The 26,131-nt window shown below is 40.7% G+C and overlaps 1 long non-coding RNA gene across 1 annotated transcript; it reads left to right on the forward strand.

Annotated features, from left to right (window-relative positions):
- Positions 1-12,748: 12,748 nt before the first annotated feature.
- LOC130714417 (uncharacterized) lies at positions 12,749-13,941 on the forward strand. Its single transcript, XR_009011269.1, has 3 exons — positions 12,749-12,991; positions 13,709-13,737; positions 13,852-13,941. It is a non-coding gene; the product is annotated as an uncharacterized LOC130714417 (long non-coding RNA).
- Positions 13,942-26,131: the final 12,190 nt, after the last annotated feature.

Below are 26,131 nucleotides of genomic sequence, written 5' to 3' on the forward strand. Positions count from 1 at the left end.
CATAGCCTTGAAATCTAAATCTGAAAAGGCTAAGGCTGAGAAGTCAAAAGCTCTTCAAGCTGAAGAAGAGGAATCTGAAGAAGCATCAGAAGATTCTGATGAAGATGAGCTGACTCTGATCTCCAAGAGACTCAATCGCATCTGGAAGCACAGGCAAAGCAAATACAAAGGCTCTGGAAAGGCAAAAGGAAAGTCTGAATCCTCAGGCCAGAAGAAGTCCTCACTTAAGGAAGTCACATGCTTTGAGTGCAAAGAATCAGGGCACTACAAAAGTGACTGTCCAAAGTTGAAGAAGGACAAGAAGCCACAGAAGCACTTCAAGACAAAGAAGAGTCTGATGGTGACATTTGATGAATCAGAGTCAGAGGATGTTGACTCTGATGGTGAAGTCCAAGGACTCATGGCTATTGTCAAAGACAAGGAAGCAGAGTCAAAGGGAGCTGTTGACTCTGACTCAGAATCAGAAGGAGATCCTAACTCAGACGATGAAAATGAGGTATTCGCCTCTTTCTCTACCTCTGAACTGAAACATGCATTGTCTGATATCATGGATAAATATAACTCCTTACTGTCTAAGCATAAGAAGCTGAAAAAGGACTTATTTGCTGTTTCCAAGACTCCTTCTGAACATGAGAAAATTATTTCTGATTTGAAAAATGATAATCATGCTTTGATCAATTCTAACTCTGTGCTTAAGAACCAGATTGCTAAGTTAGAAGAAATTGTTGCCTGTGATGCCTCTGATTGTAGAAATGAGTCTAAGTATGAAAAGTCTTTTCAAAGATTCCTAGCTAAAAGCGTGGATAGAAGCTTAATGGCTTCGATGATCTATGGCGTAAGCAGAAATGGAATGCATGGCATTGGCTATTCTAAACCAATTAGAAATGAGCCCTCTGTGTCTAAAGCTAAATCCTTGTATGAATGCTTTGTTCCCTCTGGTACCATATTGCCTGATCCTTTACCTGCTAAAGTTGCTAAAAACCCTCTTAAAAAGGGATCCTTCTCTATGACTAAATATCATGCAAATATTCCTTTAAAATATCATGTTGAGACACCCAAGGTGATCAGAACCTCTGGGGTAACTAACAAGAGAGGACCCAGAAAGTGGGTACCTAAGGACAAGATTATCTATGTTGCAGATATCCTTGATAGCTCCACTGAAACACCAATCATGGTATCTGGACAGTGGATGCTCGCGTCACATGACGGGAGAAAGGCGTATGTTCCGAGAGCTGAAACTTAAGCCTGGAGGCGAAGTTGGCTTTGGAGGAAATGAAAAGGGTAAAATTGTTGGTACTGGTACTATTTGTGTAGATAGTAGTCCATGCATTGATAATGTGCTATTGGTAGACGGCTTAACACATAACTTATTGTCTATAAGTCAATTAGCTGACAAGGGTTATGATGTTATATTCAATCAAAAGTCCTGCCGGGCTGTAAGTCAAATCGATGGCTCTGTTCTGTTTAACAGCAAGAGGAAGAACAACATTTATAAGATCAGATTATCTGAGTTGGAGGCTCAGAATGTGAAGTGCCTTCTGTCTGTTAATGAAGAGCAGTGGGTATGGCATAGACGGTTAGGGCATGCCAGTATGAGAAAGATTTCTCAGCTGAGCAAGCTAAACCTTGTCAGGGGCTTACCCAATCTGAAGTTCGCTTCAGACGCTCTTTGTGAAGCATGTCAGAAAGGCAAATTCACAAAAGTCCCTTTCAAGGCAAAGAATGTTGTCTCAACCTCAAGGCCGTTGGAACTTCTACATATCGACCTTTTTGGACCAGTGAAAACTGAGTCTATAGGTGACAAGAGATATGGGATGGTTATCGTTGATGACTATAGCCGCTGGACATGGGTAAAGTTTCTAACCCGCAAGGATGAGTCTCATGCTGTGTTCTCTACCTTCATTGCTCAAGTGCAAAACGAGAAGGCTTGTAGGATTGTGCGTGTCAGAAGTGACCATGGTGGAGAGTTTGAGAATGACAAGTTTGAGAGTCTGTTTGATTCCTATGGAATTGCACATGATTTCTCTTGTCCCAGAACTCCTCAACAAAATGGTATTGGTTAGAGGAAGAACAGAACTCTTCAGGAGATGGCTAGAACCATGCTCCAAGAAACTGGCATGGCTAAGCACTTTTGGGCAGAGGCAGTAAATACAGCATGTTACATTCAGAACAGAATCTCTGTGAGACCAATTCTGAATAAGACTCCTTATGAATTGTGGAAGAACATAAAACCCAACATTTCTTATTTTCATCCTTTTGGTTGTGTTTGTTATGTTCTCAATACTAAGGATAGATTGCATAAATTTGATGCTAAGTCTTCTAAGTGTCTATTACTTGGTTATTCTGAGAGATCTAAAGGTTTTAGATTTTATAATACTGATGCTAAGACTATTGAAGAATCTATTGATGTTAGATTTGACGATAAGCTTGACTCTGACCAGTCAAAGCTAGTTGAGAAGTTTGCAGATTTGAGCATTAATGTTTCTGACAAAGGCAAAGCTCCAGAGGAAGCTGAGCCAGAGGAAGATGAACCAGAGGAAGAAGCTGGTCCCTCTAACTCACAAACTCTGAAGAAGAGCAGAATCACTGCAGCTCACCCTAAGGAATTGATTCTGGGCAACAAAGACGAACCAGTCAGAACCAGATCAGCCTTCAGACCCTCTGAAGAGACCTTGCACAGTCTGAAAGGATTGGTGTCCTTAATTGAACCCAAGTCCATAGATGAAGCTCTTCAGGACAAGGATTGGATTCTGGCCATGGAAGAAGAGTTGAATCAATTCTCCAAGAACGATGTTTGGAGCTTAGTGAAGAAGCCTGAGAGTGTCCATGTAATTTGAACAAAATGGGTATTCAGAAACAAGCTGAATGAGAAAGGAGATGTAGTCAGAAACAAGGCAAGGCTAGTTGCTCAAGGCTACAGCCAGCAGGAAGGAATAGACTACACTGAAACATTTGCTCCAGTAGCAAGACTGGAGGTAATCAGACTGTTGATCTCTTTCTCAGTAAATCACAACATAGTTTTACATCAGATGGACGTGAAGAGTGCCTTCCTAAATGGTTATATTTCAGAGGAAGTCTATGTTCATCAACCCCCAGGTTTTGAAGATGAGAAGAAGCCAGACCATGTGTTCAAATTGAAGAAGTCACTCTACGGTCTGAAGCAAGCTCCCAGAGCATGGTATGAGAGACTCATCTCATTCCTTCTGGAGAATGAGTTTGTAAGGGGTAAAGTAGATACAACTCTTTTTTTGCAAGACTTATAAAGATGATATCTTAATTGTGCAAATTTATGTTGATGATATTATATTTGGTTCTGCTAATCAATCTCTATGCAAAGAATTTTCTGAGATGATGCAGGCTGAATTTGAGATGAGTATGATGGGAGAATTAAAGTACTTTCTGGGAATACAAGTTGATCAAACACCAGAAGGAACACATATCCATCAGAGCAAGTACACTAAAGAACTTCTGAAGAAGTTCAATATGCTGGAATCAACAGTGGCCAAGACTCCAATGCATCCTACATGCATTCTGGAGAAAGAAGATAAAAGTGGTAAAGTATGTCAGAAGCTCTATCGTGGCATGATAGGTTCACTTCTATACTTAACTGCATCTAGGCCAGACATACTATTTAGTGTTCATTTATGTGCTCGTTTCCAATCAGATCCAAGGGAAACCCACTTAACTGCTGTTAAGAGGATCCTAAGGTATCTGAAAGGCACCACTAACCTTGGCTTGATGTATAAGAAAACATCAGAGTATAAGCTTTCAGGTTATTGTGATGCTGATTATGCTGGAGATAGAACAGAGAGAAAAAGTACTTCTGGAAATTGTCAATTTCTGGGAAGCAATCTAGTCTCATGGGCAAGCAAGAGGCAATCAACCATTGCACTATCAACTGCAGAGGCAGAATATATCTCAGCAGCAATATGCAGCACTCAGATGCTCTGGATGAAACATCAGCTGGAGGATTATCAGATCCTTGAGAGCAATATCCCAATCTATTGTGATAACACTGCTGCAATCTCATTGAGTAAGAATCCTATCTTGCATTCAAGGGCAAAGCACATTGAGGTAAAGTATCACTTTATTAGAGATTATGTACAGAAGGGCGTACTTCTTCTGAAGTTTGTTGATACTGACCATCAATGGGCATATATCTTTACAAAGCCCTTAGCAGAGGATAGATTTAATTTTATTCTGAAAAATCTGAACATGGACTTTTGTCCAGAGTGAAGATGGATCAGAACCTCTGACTATGATACTTCTTGATCAGAAGATGTCTAGTCCAGAAGGTAACTCAATCAGAGTGTGTGTACCCATTGGTACTGACTCTGAAGCTGAGACAGCAACACGTGTGTCAGTATTTCTGATGCATAGTTCCTTGTGCCCGTGTGACAGTCTGTCATGATTGCGTGTAGATGTGCTTCTCTCCTGTGTGTGATATGTGTATTTACTGTTAATATCTATCTTTAATTTTCAACCGTTGATCTTAAATTGCTTTTTGAATCAACAACGGTTATTTGTCAAAACCCACTATACACACACGATCTCCTTCACTTTCGGTTTTTACTCTCTCTCTCTTGCTATTTCAAAACCGCTTATCCTCGATTTCTCTCTCGATCTCTCTTCATCTTTCAACCTTCATCTTCTACCTAAACCTTCAACCGCTCCAAAAATGGTGAGTCAAACCAGAAGAGCTACTGCAGATGCAACCCAGTTCCCTCATATGGTAGTTGGTCTAGCAACAGGTCAAAGGGGTCCTGAGAATCCGACTCAAGATCAAGGTCAAGCTCAAGAGCAAATTATTCCAATTGCAGAACGGAGCTGTGCCGTTCACTGCGTATATGCTCCTGAAGAACTTCAAGTCCTGGCAGAATGGAGATTCGACCTCGACAACCTTGCTACAAATGGGTATGATCTTCGTCCTGAAGTCCAAGTTCAAGGTTGGGGAAATTACTTCAACAGGCTTCGAGGACCGGTGTATGATAAAGTGATCAAGGAATTCTGGAAGCACGCCGACTGCGATGATACTCAGGTGGTATCTCACATTCTTGGAAGAAAGATCATCATCACAGAGAAGTCTTTCGTGAACCTGCTGGGTGCAGAAACTGCTTTTGGGTATCGTTTCCAATTCACTGAATCGAAGCTGAAACCCAAGACGAAGGATGAGACCAACAAGGCCCTGTACACCAATTACAAACCGGGCAAAACGAATTACAAAGTGATGGACCTTCATCCCAAGCTCAGGATCTGGCACAAGATTTTGCTCCACTGCATAAACCAGAGACCAAAGGGCAGTTCCCCAGACTACATCAACTTCAACCAGAAGGCGATGTTATTCTTCATCCAAGACAAGAAGAAGATCTGCCTTCCCTACTTCCTGTTCTCCTACTTGAAGGAGTGTATCCGGAAGTCTCGTACCACTGCCTCCATCAAGTCAGCAATCAAGTATATTCCCTTTGGGAGACTGTTGTCTGATCTCTTCATTGAGAGTGGCCTCATTCAAGATCTGGTAAATGCTGGATGCACAGAGGATCTGACCACCATTGTCAGTGATGTCTTCACTGCAAATTCTCTAAAGAAAATAGGCCTAGTCAAGAAGAAGATTGCTCCTGCCCATGAAGACACTTCTTCTGAGATCAGAAGTAGAAGGGTGCCTCTGAATGACTACCCTCTGAGGACACAGGCAGACAATCCTGAAGCCATTCGGTGCTATGTTGAAGACCTAAGGGCTCAAGGCTTTGAAATCGATCTCGATGAATTTTTCAGCAGACTGCCGCCAGCTCCAGAGTTTCCTTCTCCTATCAAGAAGAAAGCTCAGAGGAAGATGATCCTAGAAGAATCTTCTGAGGAATCAGATGTCCCTCTGATCAAAAAGAAGAAGGCTGGTCAATCCAAGAGAAAACATGATGAAACCAGCAAGCCCGATGATGGTGATGATGGTGTTGATGAGGATGGTCCTCCTAAGAAGAAGAAGAAGCAGGTCAGAATTGTGGTGAAGCCTACTCGGGTGGAACCAGCTGCTGAAGTGATCAGAAGGATTGAACCTCCTGCCAGAGTGACAAGATCATCAGCACATTCAAGTAAGTCTGCAGTTGCTTCTGATGATGATTTGAATTTATTTGATGTACTCCCCATATCAGCCATGCTCAAACACTCTTCAAATCCCCTCACTCCTATTCCTGAGTCCCAACCAGCTGCACAAACCACCTCTCCACCACATTCCCCAAGGTCTTCATTTTTTCAACCCTCTCCTACTGAAGCACCTCTCTGGAATTTGCTCCAGAACCAACCCTCTAGGCCAGATGAACCAACCTCTCCCATTACCATCCCGTACAACCCATTAACTTCTGAACCCATCATTCATGAGCAACCAGAGCCTAACTCAACAGAACCTGGACCCAGAACCTCTGATCACTCTATCCCAAGAGCATCAGAACGTCTGGCTCTCCGAACCACGGATACCGACTCTTCCACAGCCCTTACACCCGTATCCTTCCCAACAAATGTTGCTGATTCTTCTCCTTCCAACAACTCTGAATCCCTTCGAAAATTCATGGAAGTTAGAAAAGAAAAGGTGTCTACCTTAGAAGAATATTATCTCACTTGTCCAAGCCCTAGGAGATATCCTGGCCCTAGACCTGAACGTCTAGTTGGCCCAGATGAACCTATCTTGGCCAATCCTTTACATGAGGCAGACCCTTTGGCTCAACAAGCTCACCCTGCCCCTGACCAACAAGAGCCTATTCAACCAGAACCTGAACCAGAACAATCTGTGTCTAACCAATCCTCAGTTCGATCACCCCATCCTCTGGTTGAAACTTCAGAACCTCACCTTGGAACCTCTGAACCAAATGCTCAAATGTTTAACATTAGCTCTCCACAAGGTGCCTCTGAAGCTCACAACAGCAATCACCCAGCCTCTCCTGAAACCAACCTCTCTATCATTCCTTACACTCACCTCCAACCCACATCTCTCTCTGAGTGCATCAATATTTTCTATCATGAAGCCTCTTTGATGCTACGTAATGTGCAAGGTCAGACTGACCTAAGCGAGAATGCTGAACATGTGGCTGAAGAGTGGAACAATCTGGGCACTTGGCTAGTGGCTCAAGTTCCAGTTATGATGCAGCTCCTGCATGCAGAAGGAAGTCAGAGGATCGAGGCTGCAAAGCAAAGGTTTGCTAGAAGGGTGGCTCTTCATGAACAAGAACAGAGACATAAGCTACTTGAAGCTATTGAAGAGGCTAAGAGAAAGAAAGAACAAGCAGAAGAAGCTGCACGTCAAGCAGCGGCTCAAGCTGAACAAGCCAGATTAGAGGCAGAACGACTTGAAGCCGAGGCTGAAGCCCTTAGATGCCAAGCACTTGCACCAGTAGTGTTTACTCCTGCTGCTTCTGCTTCCATTCCAGATCCTCACGCTGCTCAGAATGTTCCTTCCAGTTCTATTCAGTCAAGCTCGTCCAGACTCGACATCATGGAACAACGTCTTGACACTCATGAATCCATGCTAATTGAAATGAAGCACATGATGATGGAACTTCTGCGTCGATCTAATAAACCCTAGTTTTAGGATCTCTTCGCTTTTCCTTTTCTTTAACTTTGTTTTATTTTGTTAACTTCTGTTTCTTTTTCTTTATTTATTCTACTTTGTTCGTTTGTGATTATCTATGCATATCTATATATATTTTTGTCACATATGCTTGCAAAAATCTTTTTATTCATAATCTCTTTATGTTTACATCATACATTCTTTTCCTAAATTCTAGAATGGAGGATCCCTCTTCATTCTTCTGCACTCCTGGCGCTGCTCTGACCTATCCTTCTTCAGACGCTCCAGTGCATACTGGATGTTGTTGAGCCTGTCTTTTAGCTCATCCCTCTCCAGAATCTCTTCTGCAGTCTTGAGCTTCTCTTCAAAAATCTCTTTTTCTTCCAGCAGCTTGAGTTCAAGCTGGCTGAGTTCTTGCACCTCCTCCACGAAGGCAAGAAATTCCCTCAAGTCTCTCTTCAACTCTGGACGCAGGTCCTCCTCCAGCAGTGTCCGTGTTAGCTCTGAAATGGTCTGTGTACCCTCTGGATGCCTGATGTTCAGGAACAAGTCCTCCTCAAATGCCTTCTTTCTCAGCTCTTCTAGTGCTACGATGTATGATGCCATTTTTTTTACTGAAAATTGCTCGAGTTGTGAAGCTTACCTCTCTCTCCAACGCTTTATATAGGCTTCACTTTCTCTCTGAAAGTTAATGCTCCTACAGTTTCTCGAGGTTAAGTTCTTGGTAACTGACCCTCCTCTTTACTCCCTTGGCCGGTGGTAAACGTTCTTATCTTGCATTAACTCTTCTATTTATTTCGCCTAACTCTGATTCTTGCATCGTTTTCATTTTCTTTAAACTTAGACCTTCTCTAAGGGGGAGTACCTTGTACTTCAAGCTAAGTTTTTCACACCCCAGGCTTTTTGCTTATGACAAACAGGGGGAGTAAACCCAGTTTTTGATGTGTAAGATGTGTTAGTGTGATTTATTTTTCTTTTGGAGAATTTAAGAGTTCCACCTTTATGACCATAGATGTGTCACTGGGCAAATACAAGGAATACATTTCACTTCTTCTGAGGTGATTTTAATTTGACTCTGATACCCAAGACTATGATACCTTGTCCGTGACTCCGATTACTTATGCGCTCTGATTACTCTATTTTCATCTATGTCATAAGTTTTTCACTCTGAACTCTTATATCATTTAGCTCAGAATCTAGACTTTACTAATGTTTTCATCAAGTATTAGATTCAGGGGGAGCTAAGCTCAGAATCAAGCAATGACTTGAATTCAGAATGAGCAAGATAAACTATTCACATCAGGATAAGTCTTATTCTATATCTCTAAACTCTGAGTGAATTTAGTTTAATGTTTAAGAATTGTTCATTAAAAATCTTAGTTTTGTCATCATCAAAAAGGGGGAGATTGTAAGATCAAGTTTTGATCTAGTAGTACAACTCTATGTTTTGATGATTACAAGTTAACCTTTTGATATGAACAATTGTGGTACTCTAACGTGTTTTTCTGAGTGTGCTATTTACATGCTCTGACCTCAACTCAATCTCACACAAATCAGAAGCACTGTGTTAAAGAGCGACCCAAGCAACGCTTTCGCATTCACCATGTTCAGTATGAACAGTGGAAAAGCTTCAGAAGTTCTGAAGTTATACAAACTTTGATGTGGACTCAGTCACTAGAAGTTCTGAAGATCCAGAAAGTCTGATAACCAAGAAACACTGAAGGCTCAGATATTCTGATGGTGTAGAAGACTCTGAAGATCCAGAAGCTGATTAGTGAAATTCTGATGTCCAGAAGCAAGATACTCTGAAGACCATGTACTTCCCTCTGAGTTCAGAATCAGAAGAAACAATGGTCAGAGGATCTGGGCTTTCCCTCTGACTCTGATCAACCGGCTTCACAAGTTCCAATATGAAGCATTCCCCTGATCAGAAGTGTCCTAGGTTTAAAGGTCAAGTCGCTATCCAAGTACAAAAGCAACTGTACCTTCCTGACGACCTACCTAACAGTCTCAGACATAGCAGAAGCTGGATTTTCCAGAACTGCCCTCCAACGGTAGCATTTTCCATGCAACGCTCAACCCTAATCCTTGGAGTATATAAAGAGGCTGAAGACTGAAAGAAGCGGCGAGAAGCATTCACATACGCGCAAGATAAATTCAAATTCTTCTAAGCTTTCTTTCATCTGAAATTCATTGAGTTTACTATTAGCTTTTTAGAAGCAAATCTCTTGTAAACAATTCTTTGATAAACAGTTTGTTTCGTTCCTTTAGGAGATCAAGGTTGATCGGATACTAGAGAAGACTAAGAGAGTGAATCTTAGTGTGAGCTAAGTCAATGTAATTGTTAGTCACTTGTAGGTTTCAAGTGCAGTTGTAACTCTTACCTGATTAGTGGATTGCCTTCATTCTAAGAAGGAAGAAATCACCTTAACGGGTGGACTAGAGTAGCTTGAGTGATTTATCAAGTGAACCAGGATAAAATCCTTGTGTGCTTTTCTATCTCTTATCTTTAGCACTTAAGTTCTCGAAAGATTTGTCAAAATCTTTAAGGTGGAAGCTTTATACTGAAAACGTTATTCAAACCCCCCCCCCCCTTTCTACCGTTTTTCATACCTTCAGTCTTTGTCTTGAAGAGCTTCATCGATTGACTTTGGTTCAATTAAGGATACCAATCCCTACAGACTGAGCAAAGTCTCTTTAGAGGGTCTGAATGTTGATCTGGTTCTGACTGGTTCATCTTTGTTTCCCAGAATCAACTCCTTAGGGTGAGAGGCAACAATTCTGCTCTTCTTCTAAGGCTGTGAATCAGAGGGACCAACTTCCTCTGGAGAGTCTTCCTCTGGCTCAGCTTCCTCTGGAGCTTTGCCTTTATCAAAAACATTTATACTCATATCTGCAAACTTTTCAACTAACTTTGACTGATCAGAGTCAAGCTTATCATCAAATCTAACATGAATAGATTCCTCAATAGTTTTAGCATCAGTATTATAAATTATAAAGCCTTTAGAACGATCAGAGTAACCAAGTAATAGATAACCAAGTAATAGACATTTAGAAGATTTAGAATCAAACTTATGCAATCTATCCTTAGTATTCAGAACATAGCAATCACAACCAAAAGGACGAAAGTAAGAAATGTTGGGCTTTATTTTCTTCCACAATTCATAAGGAGTCTTATTCAGATTTAGATTCTCGTTTTGCACTTGGGCAATAAAGGTAGAGAACATAGAATGAGACTCATCCTTGCGGGATAGAGATTTTACCCATGTCCAGCGGCTATAGTCGTCAACAATGACCATCCCATATCTCTTGTCACTTATAGACTCAGTTTTCACTGGTCCAAAAAGGTCGATATGCAGAAGTTCCAACGGCCTTGAGGTGGAAACAACATTCTTTGCCTTGAAAGGGACTTTTGTAAATTTGCCTTTCTGACATGCTTCACAAAGAACGTCTGAAGAGAACTTCAGAGTGGGTAAGCCCCTGACAAGGTCAAGCTTACTCAGCTGAGAAATCTTTCTCATACTGGCATGCCCTAACCGTCTATGCCATACCCATTGCTCCTCATTAACAGAAAGAAGGCACTTTACTTTCTGAGTTTCCAACTCAAATAATCTGATCTTATAAGTGTTGTTCCGCCTCTTGCTGTTAAACAGAACAGAGCCATCGATCAGACTTACAGCCCTGCAAGACTTTTGATTGAAAATAACATCATAACCCTTGTCAGCTAATTAACTTATTGACAATAAGTTGTGAGTTAAACCATCTACCAACAGAACATTATCAATGCATGGACTATTATCAACACCAATAGTACCAGAACCAACAATTTTACCCTTATCGTTGCCACCAAAGCCAACTTCGCCTCCAGGCTTAAGTTTTAGCTCTTGGAACATACGCCTTCACTACTACAGAAAACACCTTTTGCCACGACTCAATTGCCTCGGTTATAGGCGGAACCGTGGCAATAGGTCAGTTACCACGGTTATACACGGAACCGTGGCAAAATGGTACAATATTTTATTATTTTTTTTAGGAACCGTGGCAATAGACAATTTTTTTTGAGATTTTCACTTACCCAAAAACCCTAACCCTCTCGATCTGTTCTCTCGGTTCCCTCTCTGTTCGCTGCAATACGTCCTTCTCTCCCTCTCGTTCTCACTGCAAGTCAGTCCTCCTCTCCCTCTGCTTCTCAATCGCTCTCTCTCTCTCCCTCTCCTTCGCATGGGAGAATCGCTCCTTCTCCTGCTCGGCGCCGCTCCTTCCCTCACATGATGATGGTGGAAGAATCTTCTGTTATCTTCTAGATACATTTCGTTCCAGATCTGTTTCTCTGTTTCCTTCGTTTCACTCAAAGGGCAGATCGGTGACGAAGATGAAAACAAAGAAGGTGACCCTCCCTGAGCACGCGACGGCGCGTCCTGTGGCGGCAATGCGAAGAGTGAACACGGTGGCTAAGGTGGTGCCGCCCGTGCCATTGCCTGCGCACCATCTTCCCAACTCGTCCCGACTTAGAAGCTGGTTCCACTTTCTCTCTCTGCTGTGGTTCTGCCTCTCTTTATTTCCTCGCAGTTGATTCTAGCTTCTGGGCAATTGGATGAAGTTTACAAAATCATATTATTCATTCATTGGTAACTCTTGTGATCACGCTATTGATTAGTGTAGTTTGCAATTGGTAGAATAATTTATGCACTAGAACTGTTTGATTAAATGCCTCACAGAAACCTTGTTTTGTATCTCCTGAACAATGCGGTTGAACTTAACTTGACTGTATTTTCTTGAATATTTGTTTTACTCGTTGCTGCATTATGGAAAATCGAATTTAACCGATGGCAATACTTGAAAATGCTGCCAACAATGGTCATAGTTTCTGTCTTTCATTATGTGTGATTGGGAGAGGATCTCAATCTTAGTGTCTTATAGACAAGGGTAATCTCGAGAGTACATCTTTGATTTCATATTGTTCATCTTAGGTACTATAGACCATTGAGATGTTACTAGACTAGAGCATGGCAGCACTGCAATGGTTTTTATACACGACACTTGTTTCTTGTTCCTATAGATTAGGATGTCCAAGAAGTTTTTCCTATTCCTATATCCAATTTGTTATTTTTCCTCTAGTAGGCATCCGGATTTGGTCTTTTTGTTTCAATTGCTTTCTCATATTTTCATTGTAGCTTACACACATAAAACTTGTCTAATGAAGCTGTGCTATTGATGTCTTATTAATCTACAAACTGTTTGATGAAATGCTTGACTGACTTTTTCTCCTTTTTCTTCATGTTTTTGTTGAATGTGTGAGTATCACAAAGCTTGAAAAACGCACGGAGTCCATAACTGAGGTAGCGCACCAGCCCTCTTTTGAATTTGTGAAGAGTAAGGCAGGAGGAGAGCGCATCCAATAAATGCTTAGAATCTGGAACTGAGATATTCCGCCTGGTTTGCATAATTTGCTCTTACAATTTGCTGCTAATTTTACTTCTATAATTCGCTGATATGCTTGGACTGGTTTTATTGCAATCAAACATGTGGGAATGTGCTATGCCAAGGGTGCCATAAGTATCGGGAGTGAAAATTCAAGTAGCTGAACTTATAATATATCAAGTTTAATCTTTGCATTCTGAATTTAGTTGACCACAAGGATACACACTTCACTTTCGTCAACACAACATAAAATTGGTTGCTAAATGTCTAATTAGTTATTGGCCAAACCTTTGTTCAGCAAGCATGTCGTGAGTTGAGTTGTTCTGCACTGAAATTCTTTCATTTAAAGTTGATAGTCATTTACTTTTATTGATAAAGTGCCAGCACATTTTGAAGAAGATTTTCCAAGGTGTTTGTTCTGGAGCCGGTATACAATCAGATTTCATGATTCGCATCATGCCTTGCCTGTTAAGTTGATTTTCCAATTTATTGTATGACTTGCACACTTGTAAATTGAACTGTTGAAAATTCAAGTTCATAGAACATTTTGGATCCCAAAAAAAAATACAATCACATGTGTCAAGATTAGATTTAAGTTGAAAAATCTCAACTTGATAATCCATGTATGATTATATGGTGAAGAGTTAAGATTAATGCTTATCACCTTTGATGCTCTCACCAGAAATGTGTGTTTGTTTATTTACTTCTCGTCTTAACGGCTGAATTTTACAGGTTGGGGGACTTTTGGGTTCTGGATACTGGTATGACATTTTGTATAATATTTGTTCAGTTCATGTTCTGTGAAGACTTTGATGTTGTGAGACTTGACTTGTTTGTTGGCATGTTGGCATTTGGAACAAATGATGGTGTTCAAGATATATGGCAATGGTCTGAATTAACTAGCTTTGGTGACTTGCCTTCATCGAGGGATTTCATTGCAGCTTCAGCAATTGGAAACCGAAAAATTGTTATGTGAGATCTATAGCATTTAATTTGACTTTTTATCCTAATTGGCTGTATTAGGATCAAATTATAACATGTAATAAGGTGGGATTTATTTGAATGCAGGTATGGTGGATGGGATGGAAAAAAGTGGTTATCTGATGTTTATGTCATGGACACAAGTATTTTAAGGTTTAGTCCTCTTTTCCCAAAATGTGTGTTATGCAAAATTCAAGTTCTGAATCAACATGTTTTGTTTGAGATAGTCTCTCTGGGTTTTTGATAAGAATTGATTGTGTCATGCTCTGGAATAGTCCCCCAGCGCAAATAATCTCGTTGCTTTGATTTCTCTGACTTACATGTAAATAAGTAACTGTTATGAGATAATGGAGGGAGCATATATATTAATTGTTGCCATGTCAATCTCATTAGAAGTTATCAGCTGAAATGAGTGTTGTACCCTGACTTAACAGGAGGAGGTGGACCAATTATGGGCGATTTGTGGGCATTGAATGGCCTTATTGAAGAAGGTGTGTATGTTTTTGCCATCTTTATAGGTCTATCATGTATATTGCTGTTTATTTAGTTGCAGGCTGCAAGTTGTTATTGTCATGTGTTCCTTTGCTTTATTTTGGGCGCTAAATTTTCCTTCTTATGAGTTTTGTTGATTTTATTCAAATTTAAGTTTGATTCATTTTCAGTTTGAAATTTGTACACTATTAGTTTGACTCAATATTTAGCTTTTGTACCTGAACTATGTTTTGCTTAGTGAGATTGGATGGCAAAGCTTAGTGACTATGGATTGTCCATTATCTCAGAGGAAAATGATGCAAGTGGGGAGTCATCAGTAGTTTAACTTGGATAACTTCTGATCCATTTATAAATTAGCAGGAAGTCATCAGTAGTTTAATAATTTATTTGTGGATTCTTCCTAAGTTTGTCTCTTGATTTTGTCAACATGTGTAATTTCAGGCAAATGAAAAACTTACAGGATGATGCTTATAGCTTTGGATTCATACTACTTGAGGCACTTGTTGGACCCTCAGTATCTGCTCAAAGAGAAGCAAGTGTGCTCAGTGCCACGGTATGCATAAAAGATAAAAGATTACATGATACATAGAATTAATTCTACACAGATTAAATGATACATAAAAGCAAAGTTGTAGCTCAATTAGCATTAGTTTAAGTCGTTAAGACTTAGTGCATGTTTAGTATCAAATTAGTAGGAACAAAGAGAAGAATCCTTATTAGCTTATTAGCTTTTTTTAGTAACAAACCAGGTGTATGACCTATTGTCACGTTTAAAACCGTGGCAACAGAGGTCATCTATTGCCACGGTTAAGTAACTGTGGCAATAGAGGCCACCTGTTGTCACGGTTACGCTCTTAACCGTGGCAAAAGGTGGCCTCTATTGCCACGGTTAAGTACGTAACCGTGGCAATAGAGGGAACCTATTGTCACGGTTACGCTTTACAATCCGTGATAACAGGCGAATCAATTGTCACGGTTCTGCCTTTAACCATGGCAATTGAGCAATTGTCACGCCTTCTATCGTCACGGTTAACCGTGACGAATGGGCGGTTTTAACCGTGACGAAAGGCCTTTTCTGTAGTAGTGCTTTCTCCCGTCATGTGACGCGAGCATCCACTGTCCAGATACCATGATTTGTGTTTCAGTGGAGCGATCAAGGATATCTGCAGCATAGATGATCTTATCCTTAGGTACCCATTTTATGGGTCCTTTCTGGTTAGTTACCTCAGAGGTTCTGATAACCTTGGATTTCTCAACATGATAATGTAAAGGAATTTGAGCATGATATTTAGGCATAGAGAAAGTCCCTTTTTGAGAGGCGGTCAGCAACTTTAACAGGCAATGGTTCAGGTAATATAGTACCAGAGGGTACAAAATGTTCATACAGAGGTTTAGCCTTAGGCATAGGAGGCTCATTTCCACTGGGTCTAGAATAGCCAATGCCACACATTCCATTTCTGCTTACGCTATAGATCATTGAAGCCATCAAGCTTCTGTCTACGCTTTTAGCTAGGAATCTTTGAAAAGATTTTTCATATTTAGATTCATTCTTAATATCAGAGGTATCACAAGCAACAACTTCTTCTAACTTAATAATCTGGTTCTTGAGCACAGAGTTAGAGTTTACTAAAGCATGATTACTCTCTTTTAACTCAGAAATAATTTTCTCATGTTCAGTAGAAATCTTAGAAACAGCAGAGAAATCATTTTTCAACTTTTTATGCTTAGTCAGAAGAGTGTTATATTTATCCATGATATCGGACAAAGCACATTTAAGTTCAGAGGTTGAGAAAGAAGCGAATATCTCATTTTCATCGTCAGAGTCTGGATCTTCCTCTGATGCAGATTCAAAGTTAGTTGCTTCTTTTGACTCTGCTTCCTTGTCCTTGACAATAGCCATGAGTCCTTCAACAACTTCTCCATCAGAGTCAACATCCTCTGACTCTGATTCATCAAAAGTCACCATGAGACCTTTCTTAGCTTTGAAATGCTTCTTTGGCTTCTTGTCCTTTTTCAGCTTTGGACAATCACTCTTGTAGTGCCCTGATTCTTTGCATCTCTGATTCATCAAAAGTCACCATGAGACCTTTCTTAGCTTTGAAATGCTTCTTTGGCTTCTTGTCCTTTTTCAGCTTTGGACAATCACTCTTGTAGTGCCCTGATTCTTTGCATTCAAAACATGTGACTTCCTTTAATGAAAACTTCTTCTGACCAGAAGAGGATTCATTCTTTCCTTTAGCCTTTCCAGAGCCTTTGTACTTGCTCTACCTATGCTTCCAGATGCGGTTGAGCTTTCTGGAGATCAAGGTTAGCTCATCTTCATCAGAATCTTCAGAGGCTTCTTCAGATTCTTTTGCTTCAGCTTGGAGAGCTTTAGCCTTTTCATATTTGGATTTCAAAGCTATAGACTTCTTCTTCTGATCCTGATGTTCAGCACGCTTCAGTTCATGACTCTTCAGTATGCTTATGAGTTCTTCCAAACTCATCTGCTCAACATCTCTTGTAAGTTCCAAGGAAGTTATCAAAGGCATCCAGCTTTCAGGAAGACCTCTAAGAATCCTCATGACATGATCAGCAGTGGTGTAGCTTTTGTTGAGGGGTCTTATTCCAGAAATGGGCAACTGAAATCTGCAAAACATATCCTCAATGGACTCACTGGGTTCCATTTGGAAGGATTCATACTTCCTGATCAAAGACAATGCCTTTGATTCTTTCACCTTCTTGTTTCCTTCATGGGTCATCTTCAAGGAGTCAAAGATACCCTTAGCATACTCACAATCTGTTATCTTTTGGTATTCTTCGTAAGAAATAGCACTGAGAAGAATAGTTCTAGCTTTGTGATACAGTGAGTAAAGCTTCTTCTACTCAGCAGTCATCTCTGTTCTGGAGATCTTCTTGCCATCACCATCAACTGGACGCTCGTAGCCATCCACTATGATATCCCAGAGATCTGCATCAAAGCCCAGAAAAAAGCTTTCGATTCTGTCTTTCCAGTACTCAAACCTTTGACCATCAAACATAGGAGGCTTTGCACTGTAAACATCTTTTTGCGCTTCAATGGTGGTAGCCATCTCAGTTTTTCACACCGGCCCGGATCACTGAACACTGTTAGCTATGGTAATCAAATTTTGCGCTATGATACCAATTGAAGGTATGAAAAACGATAGAAAGGGAGGGTTTGAATAGCGTTTTCAATCTAAAACTTTTCCCACTTGAGATTTTAACAAATCTCTTCAAACACAAAGGATAAAGGTGCTAAGATAAGAGTTGAGGAAAGCACACAATGATTTTATCCTAGTTCACTTGATAAATCCCTCAAGCTAATCCAGTCCACCCGTTAAGGTGATTTCTTCCTTCTTAGAATGAAGGCAATCCACTAATCAGAGTTTGTTACAACTGCACTCGCAACCTGCAAAGTGACTAACAATACAACGACTTAGCTATTACTAAGATTCACTCTCTTAGTCTTCTCAAGGATCCGACCAACCTTGGTCTCCTTAAGGAAAAACAAGCAACTGTTTGAAAGTTTGGGTTTACAAAGAATTGCTTCTCAGAAAGCTAAAGTAAACACAATAAGTACAGTTTGAAGAAAGATTGCTAAGAGAATATTTGAATATCGCGTGAGCTTGAACAAAGTTTCTTCTGTAAGATCAAGTTTTGATCTAGTAGTACAACTCTATGTTTTGATGATTATAAGTTAACTATTAAGAATGAACAATTATGGTACTCTAACGTTGTTTTCTGAGTGTTCTAATGACAGGCCATAACTCTGGCTCTATATCACATAATTCAGAAGCACAATGCTCAAAGAGTAACCTCTGCAACGCTTTCGCACGTACTATGTTCATCTAAATAGTAGATCAAGCTTCAGAAGATCTGAAGATTATAAAGCTCTGATATGGATTCAGTTCACTTGAAGCTCTGAAGGATCAGTCGCTCTGAAGGATCAGAAGCTCTGAAGGTCCAGAAGCTAAGTAGTGAAGATTCTGAAGTCCAAGAATAAGCTGGCTCTGAAGACCAAGTACTTCTCCTCGGAGTTCAGAAGCAGAAGGTACAAAGGTCAGAGGATCCAAGCTTCCTCCTGACTCTGATCTCCAAGCTTCACAAGTTCCAATATGAAGCATCTCTTTGATCAGAAGTCAACAAGGATAAAGGTCATGTCGCTATCCAAAGTACAAAAGTAATTGTACCATTCCTGACGACCTTACCTAACTGATTCAGCCACAGCAGAACCTAGAAATCCCAGATCTGCCCTCCAACGATAGCATCTCCATGCAACGTCCAAACCCTAATCCTTGGAGTATTTAAAGAAGCTGAAGATTGAAAGATGCCGCCTAAGAAACTTGTTCACGCGCAAGCTATATTCAAATATTCTCTTAGCAATCTTTCTTCAAACAGAACTAAGTGTGTTTACTATCAGCTTTCTAAGAAGCATTTCTTTGTAAACCCAAAACCTTCAAACAGTTGTTTGATTTACCTTTAGGAGATCAAGGTTGATCGGATCCGAGAGAAGACTAAGAGAGTGAATCTTAGTGATAGCTAAGTCAATGTATTGTTAGTCACTTTGCAGGTAGCAAGTGCAGTTGTAACAAACTCTGATTAGTGGATTGCCTTCATTCTAAGAAGGAAGAAATAACCTTAGCGGGTGGACTAGATTAACTTGAGGGATTTATCAAGTGAAGCAGGATAAAATCCTTGTGTGCTTTTCTTAACTCTTATCTTAGCACTTTTATCTTTGGTGTTTGAAGAGATTTGTTAAAATCTCAAGTGAGAAAGGTTTTAGATTGAAAACGCTATTCAAACCCCCCCTTTCTATCGTTTTTCATACCTTCAATTGGTATCAGAGCGCAAGTTCTGATTACCACACCTAACAGTGTTCAGTGATTCGGGTCGGTGTGAAAAACTAAAATGGCTGCCACCATTGAAACGCAAAAAGATGTCTACAGTGCAAAGCCTCCTATGTTCGATGGTCAAAGATTTGAGTATTGGAAAGACAGAATTGAAAGCTTTTTTCTGGGCTTTGATGCAGATGAAGGTATGAAAAACGGTGGAAAGGGGGGGTTTGAATAACGTTTTCAGAATAAAACTTCCACTTTAAAGATTTTAACAAATCTTTTGAGAACAAAGTGCTTAAGATAAGAGATAGAAAAGCACACAAGGATTTTATCCTGGTTCACTTGATAAATCCCTCAAGCTAATCCAGTCCACCCGTTAAGGTGATTTCTTCCTTCTTAGAATGAAGGCAATCCACTAATCAGGTAAATGTTACAACTGCACTTGAAACCTACAAGTGACTAACAATTACACTGACTTAGCTCACACTAAGATTCACTCTCTTAGTCTTCTCTAGGATCCGATCAAACTTGATCTCCTAAAGGTAACTAAACAACTGTTTAGGAAAGAATGTTTACAAAGAATTTGCTTCTGAAAAGCTAAGAGTAAACACAATGAATTCAGATGAAAGAATGCTTAGAGGGTTTTTGAATATAGCTTGCGCGTGTGAGATTCTTCTAACCGCATCTTTCAATCTTCAGCCTCTATTTATACTCCAAGGATTAGGGTTTGAACGCTGCATGGAAATGCTACCGTTGGAGGGCAGTTCTAGAAATTCCAGCTTCTGCTGTGGCTGAGAATGTTAGGTAGGTCGTCAGGATAGTACATTTGCTTTTGTACTTGGATAGTGACTTGACCTTTAAACCTAGTAGACTTCTGATCAGGGGAATGCTTCATGTTGGAACTTGTGAAGCCAGTTGATCAGAGTCAGAGGAAAGCACAGATCCTCTGACCGTTGTATCTTCTGATTCTGAACTCAGAGGGAAGTACATAGTCTTCAGAGTCATCTTGCTTCTGGACATCAGAGTTTCCACTTTTCAGCTTCTGGATCATCAGAGTCTTCTACACCATCAGAACATCTGAACCTTCAGAGTTTCTTGGTTGTCAGAACGTCTGGATCTTCAGAACTTCAAGTGACTGAGCCCATATCAGAGCTTGTGTGACTTCAGATCTTCTGAAGCGTTTCTACTGTTCAGAGTGAACATAGATGTTGCGAAAGCGTTGCTTGGGTCACTCTTTATGCACAGTGCTTCTGATTTGTGTGAGATTGAATTGAGGTCAGAGCCTGTAAATAGCACACTCAGAAAAACACGTTAGAGTACCATAATTGTTCATACTAAAATGTTAACTTGTAATCATCAAAACATAGAGTTGTACTACTCGATCAAAACTTGATCTTACAATCTCCCCCTTTTTGATGATGATAAAACCAAGTATTTTGATGAACAATTCTTAAACAATAAGCTGAATTCACTCAGAGTTTAGAGAGATAGAATAAGACTTATCCTGATGTGAATAGTTTATTTTGCTCATTCTGAATCCAAGTCACAGCTTGATTCTGAGCATAGCTCCCCTGAATCTAATACTTAATGAAAACGTTAGAAATGTCTAGATTCTGAGCTAAATAATGTAAGAGTTCAGAGTGAAGGCGCATGACATAGATGAAATAAAATAATCAGAGCGCATAAGTATTCAGAGTCAACGATAAGTGGTATCAGAGTCAAATAGAATCACTTCAGAGGAAGTGAAATGTATTAATTGTATTTGCCCAGTGACACATCTATGGTCATAAAGGTGGAACTCTTAAATTCTCCAAAATAAATCACACTTACACATCAAAAACTAGGTGTACTCCCCCTTTTTGTCATAAGCAAAAAGTATGGGGTGTGAAAAACTCAGCTTGAAGTACAAGGTACTCCCCCTTGGAGAAGGTCTGAGTGAAAAGATGGAGAAATAAACGATGTAGGAATGAGAGTTACGCGAATTAAAGAAGGGAGTTAATGCAAAAAAAGAACGTTTACCACCGGCTACGGGTGTAAAGAGAAGCTTCAGTTACCAAGGACTTAACCTCGAGAAACTGTAGGAGCAATAACTTCCAAGGAGAGAATGAAGCTTATATAAAGCGATTTAGAAGAGGGTAAGCTTCACAACTCGATCAATACCATAAAAAGAAATGGCTTCATACATGGTTGCACTGGAAGAGCTCAGAAGGAAAGCTTTTGAGGAAGATATGTTCCTCAATATAAGGCATCCTGATGGTACAAAGACCATACAAGAGCTGACGAAGACACTGCTTGAAGAAGACTTTTGTCCAGAGCTGAAGAAGGATCTGAAAGAATTCCTTGGCTTCGTGAAGGAAATTCAGGAACTCAGCGAGCTGGAACTGAATTTTCTGGAAGAGAAGGAAGCTGTGGAAAAGAGTCTCAAGACTATTGAAGATAGTCTGGAGAAGAACGAGCTTAGCATCAAGCTTGGCAATATAGAGTATGCGCTTGAGTGGCTGGAGAAGGAAAGAGCAGAGCAACGCCGGGAGTGCAGAAGAATGAGGAAGGATCCTCCATTCTAGATTTTAGGGAAAAAATGTATGATGTAATAGCGTGATTGATATGAATAAAAGAAAATTTTGCAAACACAATGTTATATATATATATATATGCAATGATAAACGACAAGTAATCAAAGCATAGCAAATAATGCAAAATAAAAGAAATAAAATAGAAAATAAAAAATAAATTAAGGTAAGAAAAACGAAAGAAATCCTAAAACTAAGGCTTGTCAGAGCGACGCAGGAGTTCTTGAAGAATTTGCTTCAGGTCCATCAGTAGAGTCTCATGAGAATTGAGATGTTGTTCCATGATATCCAGTCTGGAAGAACTTGGTTGTGTAGAGGTAGAGGGAACATTCTGAGCAGATGGAGGAGCTTGAGTGGAATCAGAAGCAGCAGGAGTGAAGACCACTGGTGCAAGAGCTTGACATCTAAGAGCTTCAGCTTCAGCTTCTAGTCTCTCAGCTTCTAATCTTGCATTTTCAGCTTGTACAACCGCTTGACGTGCAGCTTCTTCTGCTTGCTCTTTCTTTCTTCTGGCTTCTTCAACAGCTTCAAGTAACTTAGTTCTTTGCTGTTGTTCATGCAGAGCCACTCTTCGGTGAAACCGCTGCCTAACAGCCTCAATCCTCTGATCCCTTTCTGCAGTGAGATGACTCATCATAACAGGGACCTGAGCAACTAACCAAGTACTCAGACGATTCCATTCTTCAGCAACAGAGTCAGAGTTCTCACTCAGGTCAGTGTGACCTTGCACATTGCATATCATCAGTGAAGCTTCATGATTAAAAACACTGATGCACTCAGAGAGAGAGGTTGGCCTGAGGTATGTGTAGGGAACAATGGAGAGGTTGGTTTCAGGAGAGGTTGGGTGGTTGCTGCTGTTTGCCTCAGAGGCACCTTGAGGAGAGCCAATATCAAAAGTTTGGACATTTGGTTCAGAGGCTCCAAGGTTTGGTTCAGAGGTTTCAACCTGAGGATGTGGTGATCTAACCGAAGAGTGGTTAGACACAAAGTTTTCTGGTTCTGGTTGAATGGGCTCTTGGTGAACTTGGTCTGGTTGGACTTGTTGGGCTAAAGGGTCTGCTTCATGCAAGGGGTCAGCCTGGATGGGATAGTCTGGGTCAACTAGACGTTCTGGTCTAGGTCCAAGGTATCTCCTAGGGCTTGGTACTGTGAGGTAGTACTCTGGAATGGCAGACACCTTTTCTTTCCTAACTTCGTGAAATTTACGAAGTGACTCAGAGTTGTTGGAGGGTGAGGAGTCAGCAACGTTTGTAGGAAAGGATACATAAGTATAGGGAGTGGAAGAATCTGTATCAGCAGTTCTACGATCAGGACGTTCTGATGCTCTGGGGACAGAGTGATCAGACGTTCTGGGTTCAGGTTCAGAGGGTTCAAGAATAATGGGTTCAGAGGTTAGTGGGTTGTATTGAATGGTAATGGGAGAGGTTGGTTCAGAGGGACGTGGAGTCTGAAGCATATTCCACAGAGGTGCTTCTTCTTGGGAAGGTTGGAAAAATGAAGACCTTGGTGAATTTGGTGGAGATGTGGTTTGGGCAGCTGGTTGAGACTCTGGGATAGGGGTGAGTTGGGTGGCTGTGCGGTTAAGAAGTGTAGAGATGGGGAGTGCATCAATTGAATTTAAATCATCATTAGATTCAGTGACAGCAGACTTACTTGATGAACGCACGGCAGACCGAGTCACTCTGGCAGAAGTCTCCATTCTGATGACTGCAGCAGCAGGTTCCACACGGGTAGGCTTCTCCACAATTCTGACTTGCTTCTTCTTTTTCTTTGGAGGAGAGGGAGCATCATCATTATCATCATCATCACCATCATCAGGCTTGGTGGTTTCATCGTGCTTCCTCTTAGGCTTGTCAGCCTTCTTCTTCTTCTGCAGAGGAACATCAGACTCCTTAGAAGATTCCTCTAAGACCATTTTTCTCTGAACTTTCCTCTTGGGAGGAGAGTCAAACTCAGGAGCTGGTGGCAGTTTTCTGAAAAACTCGTCCACATCAATCGCATACCCTTGTTGCTTCAGATCATCAATGTAGCACAAAATAGCCTCTGGGTTATCTGCTTGGGACCACAGAGGATAATCATTCAGAGGCACCCTTCTTTGCCTTACTTCATCAGAAGTATCTTCATGAACAGGGGCTACCTTCTTCTTGACCAATCTCATCTTCTTCAAAGATGTGGATGTGAAGACATCACTGACAATTGTTGACAGATCCTCTGTGCATCCTGCCTTGATCAGATCTTCTATGAATTTGCTCTCAATGAAGAGATCTGAAAGTAGTCTCCCAAAGGGGATGTACTTGATTGCAGACTTGATGGAGGCAGTGGTTCTGGACTTCCTGATGCATTCCTTCAGGTAAGAGAACAGGAAGAAAGGAAGGCAGATCTTCCTACGATCCTGAATGAAGAAGAGCATCGCCTTCTGGCAGAAGTTGATGTAATCAGGAGAGCTTCCCTTTGGCCTCTGGTTGATGCAGTGAAGCAGAATCTTGTGCCAGATTCTGAGCTTGGCATGAAGATCCACCACTTTGTAGTCGCTCTTGCCAGGTGTGTAGGTGGTGTAAAGAGCCTTGTTGGTTTCATCCTTGGTTCTGGGTTTCACCTTTGACTCCGTCAGTTGGAATCTATACCCAGTTCCAGTGTTTGCACCCAGAAGATTCACAATGGACTTCTCAGTGATGATTATCCTCCTTCCAACAATGTAGGAAACCACTTGAGTGTCATCGCAGTCGGCATGCTTCCAGAATTCCTTGACCAATTTGTCATAGATTGGTCCTCTAAGTCTGTAGAAGTACTCTTCCCATCCTTAAGCATGAACTTCAGGACGAAGATCATACCCATTTGCAGCTATATTATCCAGGTCGAATCTCCATTCAGCAAGCACCTGGAGTTCTTCCGGAGCAAAAACGCAGTGAACGGCACAGCCCCGTTCTGCAATTGGAATCATCTTCTCTGAAGCCTGACCTTGACTTGGGGTTTCAGGACCCAATTGACCTGTAGCTTGGCCTACTACCATATGAGGAAACCCGGTTGCCCCTGCAGCTTCGTTTCTGTTTTGTCTCACCATCTTGAAGTCGGTTGAAGGTTTTCGGTTGAAGGAGAAGGATGAATAGAGAGAGAGAGAGAGAGAGAGATCGTGGGGATAAGATTTTGAAAAACTGAAGAGAGAGAATGTAAAACCGTAAGTGTAGGAGAACGTGTGTGTATAGTGGGTTTTGACAAATAACCGTTGTTGATCAAAAAGCAAGTTTAAAATCAACAGTTAAAAATTAAAGACATGATAGTAACAGTTAATACACCTATCACACGCAGGAGAGAAGCACATCAACACTCATTACAAGAGACTGTCAGCACGGGCACAAGGAACTATGTATCATAGATACTGACACACGTTTACTGTCTCAGCTTCAGAGTCAGCACCAATGGGTACATAAACTCTGATAGAGTTACCTTCCGGACTAGACATCTTCTGATAAAGAAGAATCATAGTCAGAGGTTCTGAACCATCTTCATGCTGGACAAAAGTCCATATTCAGATTTTTCAGAATGAAATTAAATCTATCCTCTGCTAAGGGCTTTGTAAAGATATCTGCCCATTGATGGTCAGTATCAACAAACTTCAGAAGAAGTACGCCCTTCTGTACATAATCTCTAATAAAGTGATACTTTACCTCAATGTGCTTTGCCCTTGAATGTAAGATAGGATTCTTACTCAATGAAATTGCAGCAGTGTTATCACAATAGATTGGGATATTGCTCTCAAGGATTTGATAATCCTCCAGCTGATGTTTCATCCAGAGCATCTGAGTGCTGCATATTGCTGCTGAGATATATTCTGCCTCTGCAGTAGAGGGTGCAATGGTTGATTGCCTCTTGCTTGCCCATGAGACTAAATTGCTTCCCAGAAATTGACAATTTCCAGAAGTGTTTTTTCTCTCTGTTCTATCTCCAGCATAATCAGCATCACAAAAACCTGAAAGCTTATACTCTGATGTTTTCTTATACATCAAGCCAAGGTTAGTGGTACCTTTCAGATACCTTAGGATCCTCTTAACAGCAGTTAAGTGGGTTTCCCTTGGATCTGATTGGAAACGAGCACATAAATGAACACTAAACAATATATCTGGCCTAGATGCAGTTAAGTATAGAAGTGATCCTATCATACCACGATAGAGCTTCTGACAAACTTTACCACTTGCATCTTCTTTCTCCAGAATGCATGTAGGATGCATTGGAGTCTTGGCAACTGTAGATTCCAGCATATTGAACTTCTTCAGATGTTC

The sequence above is a fragment of the Lotus japonicus genome, chromosome 4 (genome assembly GCF_012489685.1).
Source record: "Lotus japonicus ecotype B-129 chromosome 4, LjGifu_v1.2".
NCBI classification, from domain to species: Eukaryota; Viridiplantae; Streptophyta; class Magnoliopsida; order Fabales; family Fabaceae; genus Lotus; species Lotus japonicus.